Source organism: Adiantum capillus-veneris, chromosome 27, assembly GCF_014529385.1.
Source record: "Adiantum capillus-veneris isolate H3 chromosome 27, ASM1452938v2, whole genome shotgun sequence".
NCBI lineage: Eukaryota > Viridiplantae > Streptophyta > Polypodiopsida > Polypodiales > Pteridaceae > Adiantum > Adiantum capillus-veneris.
This window is the reverse complement of record NC_140957.1, coordinates 37,579,491-37,587,445: the sequence shown is the minus strand read 5'-3', so window position 1 is coordinate 37,587,445 and position 7,955 is coordinate 37,579,491.

The following is a 7,955-nucleotide window of genomic DNA, read 5'->3' as shown; positions in this document are numbered from 1 at the left end:
CCACTAATTCAGCACTTTAGTCTTCTTTTGTCCAAGGCCACAAGCCCCCCTTTAACACCACCCTTATCTGCAGCCATGTTGTCGGCTCTTCTCTTAGATTGCCAAAGTAGGCTACCTTGCTCTCAAAACGCTTTGCTCAGCCTCTGTCCTTTGCAATCTTGAGCCGCCCCATTTAATCCGTGAAAGGCCCCTCTGTTCTCTGAAGGTGGCCCCCTCTCTCTTTGGCCACTCACCATGGCCACCTCCTATCTAGTCCTTAACCCCGTCCAAGAGCTCTTGGCCTTCTGCCGTAGCAGAACCGTTCGGCCCCCCTTGTCCTGCATGCAATGGAGATCTCCACCTCACGCTGTTTCCTCCCTCTGTCCTGCACTTTGCTCCACACATTGCCCTTCCCTTCCCATGCAGACTGCAGCCGTTCTAAAAACTGCCACCAACCTTCTATCAATAGCGTTATAATTTTCTGCTTGATTTTCCAGGTTCAACTCCAGTATTTTTCTGAAAGAATCTCCATTAGGCCTCCTATCACACGCACTGCATGCAATCAATCAATCAATGACCTACCCTTCATGCACACAGTGGCACGATTTCTCCAGCAAAGAATCACAACCATGCTTGGCCTGCAAAATGCCGGATCCGGCATACACATCCCTGCAGTACCTGCTCCAAGATGCATCTAGTACATGAACAAGCTTGCGACCATCAACCTACCTGCTGCCGTGCACCTTCCACTGACACTTTTTGAGGTCTACCAAATCGAGATGTACCAACGTCAGCAGTAGAAAATCCTAGCTCAACTAAAGCTAGTAAAGCATCATCCAATGGACAAACACCATAAGAAGCGTGAGTTTCACTTGAAATGGACGCAAGCTTTTGTGGCGTGCGGTACACCATTCAATGTTATGCTTAATCCCATATTTCAAGATGCTTTAATGAGCACAACCAGAAAAGAATTTGTGCTTTCTAATTATAATAAGATCGGCACAAGGTATATAGATAAAGCGAAAGGCAGTAATAAATCCATCCTCAAGTGCTCAATGCCTTTGTTCCTGCATATGGTTTGACCATAGTGCTAGATGTATGGACCAACTGTTAGAAAAAGCCGCTCATCAATGTGATGCTGATCAACCCTAGAGGGTCCATGTTCGTAGGACTCATTGTCACCTCTTTAAAAGAGAAGACCAACAATTATCTAGCAAGGCTATATGAGCGCGCCATAGCAAACGTAGGTGGGCCAAAGATTGTGACTGCAATTGTCACAGATAATGCATCCATTTACAAGGTTGCAGGGAGGGCTATCCAAGTTGAGTACCCAACAATTACTTGGGTGCCATGTGCCACGCATACTCTTAATTTTCTATTAAAAGACATTGGCAAATCATTTGGTGAAATTTATTAGAGAGAATCAATTTTCATATGCTCTTTTTTGAATAAAATCACCCAATAAAACTTTACAGATATTTTGTGCGACAAGGTTTGCAACAACATACTATGTTCTTGCCACCTGGCAAGAAGTGAAGCCTGTTTTGATTGATACGATAGCCGATAAATGATGGGATGCTTGGCTCAACAAGTATCCTAGCCACCAAGAGGCATCTACAAAATGTGCACAGCTTGTGAACTCGCAAGTTTTTTGACGCAATGTAGAGAGAATTATCACCTTGGCCAAACCATTTGTAGATCTTTTGAAAATAGTCAACAAAGACTCTTTCTTATTTGGCCAACTTTATTGGTATATGTCAGAGGCATTACAAAAGTAAGAGAGCATGTTGGATTTGGTGCAAAGGACAAATCTTCCATAATCACAGATGCCAACAAGTGATGGGTGCAATTTCATATGCCGTTGCATGGTGTTGCATTTGTATTGGATCCCAAGTTTCAAATGCACCAAAAATTGGCCAATAAAGAAGTCATGATTGACTTTAAAACAGTGTTCTCTCAACTATTGGGACAGGAGGATGGGAAAATTGCTTTTCATCAGTGAGTTGATTATGCTAATAGAACCGGCATGTTCCAGGATCCATGGCATATAGATGCCATTGCACACACAAGTGCGTCTCTATGGTGAAAAGAGTATGGTGGGGAGAAAGTGGAGCTGCAACACATGCATTGCAGTCAGGGTTCTATCTGTTGCAACATCAAGTGGGAGTTGTGAGAGAAATTGGTAGGCATTTGACTTTATGCATACCAAGAAACAAAACCAGCTTCACCCTAAACGGGTTGTTGATTTGGTCTATGTTTTTTGCAACAGGAGACTTATCCATAAGCCAGTGAATATTGCATCAAGAGCAACACAAAAGCACTATGGTGTCTTTCAAACCCATGAAACTATAGCTGCAGAAGTAGATGATGACGATGATATGGAATGGGAGATAGCTTCAGAATGCTCTGATATGGATGAAGTAGATGATATGATTGGTGTGTTTGATGGAGACATAGATGTATGACTGAAGGTCTATAAGTTTTTCCCGATGTGATTACGTGAAAATTATGAAATTGATGTTCACCTCTCTCTCTCTCTCTCTCAAGTTACTTTTACATAAGATTCATAATTACAGTTAGATGCAATCTTGGGGGGTTCACTATATGTAAACTATCTATACAATGTGTGTTCAAAGGGTATTTAAAAAACCCCTTATCTGTGAATATTGAACTAATAAAACAACCCCTCTTTCTTTATGAACTTACGGGTTTTTTTTCAAAGTGCAATAAAAAACCCCTTATTTAAATATATTTATGTAAATTTATCCAAATTTTTTGAATTAAAAAACCCCTCTTGTTGAACTCTCATGGTATACTTACATACATAGAGGTGGACCCCCCAAGGATACAATACGATTTGTTTGACCGAGAATACCAAAATGGACGGCTGAGGTGATAAATGACGAGCTCTGATTACAAAAACTGTAGCACTTCGCATTTTCTTCAAATCAAAATAGATAGGGGTAAAGTGAGCGAAGTACTCAAGCCAAAGACTGAGTCAGCTCATCGAGTAGTTCATCTATGTTCAACTCAGTACTTTCAGGCGTGGGAGATGGGTATGCAGGTCCTTGTTGCAAAGGACCAACCTATTTTGGCAATGGTCCATATAGTGATGCATACTGCTGCAACTTGGCTTGGGCCTTTGATAGCTCTATCTCAAGCTCAAGGATTTTACCATGCAAAATGTTAGGTGTCTCTCCTTGGCTTGCAATATCTTGCCCTTGGCTTGCTAATGCAATGAGCATCTCTGATTCTTCGGGAAGCAAAACTATGAGGATGTTTACATGTAGGCATTGGATTATTGGTGTTACTTAATGCCACTTTCTTTGCAATCCGACCATGCCCAACTCCAGAATTCTTTGGGCGGTCTGACCAATCTACATGCCTCCCAAGGATTTCATAAACATAGCACTGTTGTATAAAGTAGAGTGACATTTGGTTATTCTTTGGCACAACTCTCTCTCGTCGTCTGAATCTTCATAGCAATACTCGTGCGAGCCCTTTGTGTTGCAAATCTGATAGCTTTATGGGAGATGATTCTTTTGCATTGTCGTTGATTCAAAATAGTTATTGGCACACAAAGTGGTTTGGACATAGAATCATACAATCCTTAAAGCTGAAAGGGTGGCCTTGCACCTGGACTCATTCTCTTTGACTCTAGCAATAGCTTTGAGGTCTTTCTCTTGGCCATAGTGCTCTCTCTCTCTCTTCTTTGTAGATGGCATGTGAGTCAGTGTGGTTAAGTTCTTCTTCCATATGTGCCAATCAAGTGAATATGTCATCATTAGAAAGACTTATCATGAAGTTAACAAGTCATCATTTTTAAATCTTGAAAGAAAAAGATAGGATAACTTAATCATGCTGCAAGAAAGAGATTGACAGAATATCTATCACCATGTCGTTGGAAAGAGACAAGATAACTTGATCAGTTATATAATTTACATTTGCAACTAGAGAGAGGACAATAGTTAAATCATCACTTTAATCATTAGCTGGTTGTAGACCAAAAATCATTACAATTCCATATCCCACTCTATGGGAATTGTTTAGGCAAAAAAATAGATTAAAAGCGTTAGGTCGGATTGATGGATTGTTTTGCTTGCCACTCTTACGGTGGGTAAGTACATTGCTTAAAAAATCCCTTTTTTTTTTCTCTTGTGACACTGACACACACTTTAAGAGTCGTTTACAAGTATGACACATGGAGAAGATGTTCATGGCTTTATTCCAGAGAGGGAGATTAGTAGATATGCATTCTGGGAGGCCCATGGAAAATCTCTCTCGGTTTGCTTTCTAGTTACCAAAAACATGCTAATTTTGACCAAAATGTAGACCATCCGGCCAATAGATTTTTTGAGGCTGTAACCCCTCATTCATTTGAAAGGTGTTCTATGATAGTTGCTACAAAAAATATTGGAATGTCCAGATCAATTTTGTTTTTAGAGCACCAAGCTACGCACTGACGAACTTTCCTGTCTTTTGTACTGTGTAAAAATACACCTAATTTGAGATCTTATTACTCTGAATTCATTGTGAATTTCACTATTCTCACAATTTCCCTAGAGCATATGGGTCTTGTGAATATTCCCGATGGAGGGTTTTCTAAATGAGTCATATACTAGGACTCGTGAAGTTTTCTTAGACCCTGCAAAAGATACTCTTATGTCTTGTTAGGTTACCATCCTAATGTTAAAATCTATAAATGGATCCATGAGGGACTGTTGAAGCTTTGCTGTGTTGAGGGGAGTTTATATAGCAGCATCTTCTTCACCCGAGGCTTCTTCTTCCTCTCGGCTACGGACATCAACGCTCACCACCTATCCCTTGCACCGCAGTAATCTTGGGGGTTCATCATTCTCTAACTCTGGTTGCCTAGCACTGGTTGGCTTCCCTCTCACCATGGCTGAAGGTAAGTGTATATTGGCTGTACTTGAAAAAACCAGGTGACAACATAAGGGAAGGTTGAGCGTGACAGAGGTGATGGCTCACACCTTTGATTAGTGCACCTTCAATTGAACTTTCCACTACTAGTACCCGATGTGCGATGATTTCACTTACTGGGGAATCAACCCGCACTTTGAAGTTTATTTTCAAATTTCCCTGTTGAAAAATCCGATCCACCAAAATCCGATCTGTGAAAATCCGACTTCAGGTACTCTAAAAGACCGACTTGTCAGCTCTGAACTCAGGTTCCTCTGACCTGCTATTAAACTCTTATGTATTGCACCATTAGATCTAACACTATTGTTGATCGTATCCTTCTGAAAAGATTGATGAGCTTCAAGCTTCTACCAATATTGCTTTCTGCAAATTGTTCTGGTTGAATCAATCCTTCCAAGGGCCATTCTAAATGGGGTGGTTTCCCTTGAAGTTTTTTCAACATGAAATCATTAAGAGGTTTCTCAACTTTGGTACATAAAACATCAACAACTATGAATGTTCCCTGTCCCAAAACCTGCACAATCTTATGGGGACCAATAGATCTCAAAGTCATCTAGCTTGGATGTGGCCCTAATCTAGAGTTATACAACATTACCCAATCTCCAATCTAAAAAACTTAACATTCATACTCACCCAAGATTTCCTCCTTCTCTAAATCCCTTCAGATATATAGGAGCGAATCAACCTGTCCTCTTCTAGTTGCATCAAATATCTGCTCATGTACCTGACTCACAACTTGGGACTTATTTTATTTGCACTAACTCTAAGGCTTGGAAACACAAATTCCATAGGGACCACAAAGCTTCCAGACCATAAACCAATTTGAATGGAGTCATACCTGTGGTGACCTTGAAAGCTTTCCTAAAAGACCATAATGCTGAATCAAGCTTATGATCCCAGTCTTTCTTGTTGTCTTGAACAATTTTCTTAAGTATCCTCACCAAGGTCTTATTTGTGCTTTCAGCCTGTCCATTAGCTTGGGGATGATAAGCTGTGGATTTTTTGTGCATAATCATATGAGTTTTTGTTAGCTGAGCAATCACCTCATTGAGAAAATGACTTTCTCTATCACTCACCAGCTCCACAGGACATCCAAACCTAGTCAGGATGTTATGATAGAGAAATCTAGCTACACTCTGAGCTTTATTATCTTTGAGAGATACAACTTCAACCCACTTAGTACAGTAATCTGTAGCAACTAGAATGTACTTTCATCCTTTACTAGTAGTGGGCTTTACAAGTCCCACAAAGTCCACTCTCGACTTCTGAAAAGGTTCTAGAGGTAGTATAGGATGATCATACATTCTATCTCCAAAATCTGGCTGATCCAACTTATGGCAAATAAAAAACATTTTGGCATGCTCATGATCATCCTTCAACAAAGTGAGCCACCACAATCCAGCTTGCAACACTTTTTCACATGTTATATCACCTGAAAAATATCCTCTTGCTGTTCCTAAATCAGCTTCTTGTAAAAAAACTTTTCTTGAAAATAGTTGAATATCCCAGAGATCTCACTAATAACCACAATCAACGGCTAGTTCAAAAGGCAACTAGATATTGACTCATTTGTTGCAGTCTAACTCAAGTATAAAACTAGAGGCATGAATGCCTCTAGCTTCAGAGGGAGGGATAATGAGGACTGCTTTTCAAATTTTGGACCACCTCTCTCTTGGTAGCACTTAATGGCAAGGCTTCAAGGCTTCGGGGAGAAGGACACACCTGATGTATTAAATCTATGTTTATATTTTGTACATAGCTATGGTTTTGACACATTTGGATCTTGGAAATAAGGAGAGGTAGGAACAAACCCTATTAAAATGAAATAATTCATTGGATGCTGATTCTACCTGTGACGGTCACTACAGGTGAAGAATAAGAGTCAATAGTGAAAGGGAGGAGAATCTTATGCATTGTTGAGTTGGAGTCAACAAAATGTTATCAAGTTCAATCATAATTTACTTGTGGACACAAGGCTTGCACATGAAGTCAAGAGGGAACCACCTGGAAGACTTTTGGAAAGGAAAAGATAGACACATATTTTTTGTGGGATTTTTCTCTATTTTTTTCATTCCAAATTGGAAAACATTTTCAACAGCAAAGTTGTACGCGATGATATGATTTGCCCCTATTTTCTTAATAATTTTTAGAGCTATGGTTTGGGAGATATGGCTGAAATGGTGGAGCCTATTTGTCAACATGGGAAGAAGTCATGATTACCCAACTCCACACACACAATTTCTTATAGGTTTATCTCCATTACTGTGGTATTTTCTCTTATTTTATTAGAATTCTCTCAAATATTATAAAGGAAGCTCTTGGGCTCAAGCTATGGAAGGTGGCATGGAGACAAAGCTCACCATGATGAAGGCGATTAAGAGGAAATTTATCAATAAGCACGGCACATGGAGCTCTCTCATTGGGAGAATGGCTCTAACTAAGGCTACTTTGCAATAACTCCTTTTGCTCATAATCTCTTTCCTAATCACTCTCTTGGCCTATAAAAGGAGGCCTCCTCTTTTATACACACTATACACACACACACTACCCCATATGCACCCTATCCCATAGCCACACACCTACACATACACACCTTTGTGCTACATGCTAGTAGCATGGACCCTAACTACATAATCACAACACCATCACCATTGCCCTCCCATCACCATGCACAAAATGAGCACCATGTCACCACACACTTGTAATGAAGGATTGGAGGCATAATTTCAAGAAGAAGAATAATGACTACACTCATGATATTCCTCGCCATCAACTCCCATCCCTCCATTATGCAACCTATGGTCTTCTCCCCTTCTCATCTTCTCGCCCTATGCTACCTATTGTATTCATCTTTTTCAAGCAATCAACACACTCCATCTTGGTGCCATACCTTGTGTCATTTGGGATATACTTCATCATTGTGAGTATGGACTATGCTTGTTTCTTTCCATTTTTCCTATGTTGAGGTGTGCGAATTTGCTACCATACACACACTCTCTCTCTCCCTCTCATATTCCTATAATCTTGCTACTTGC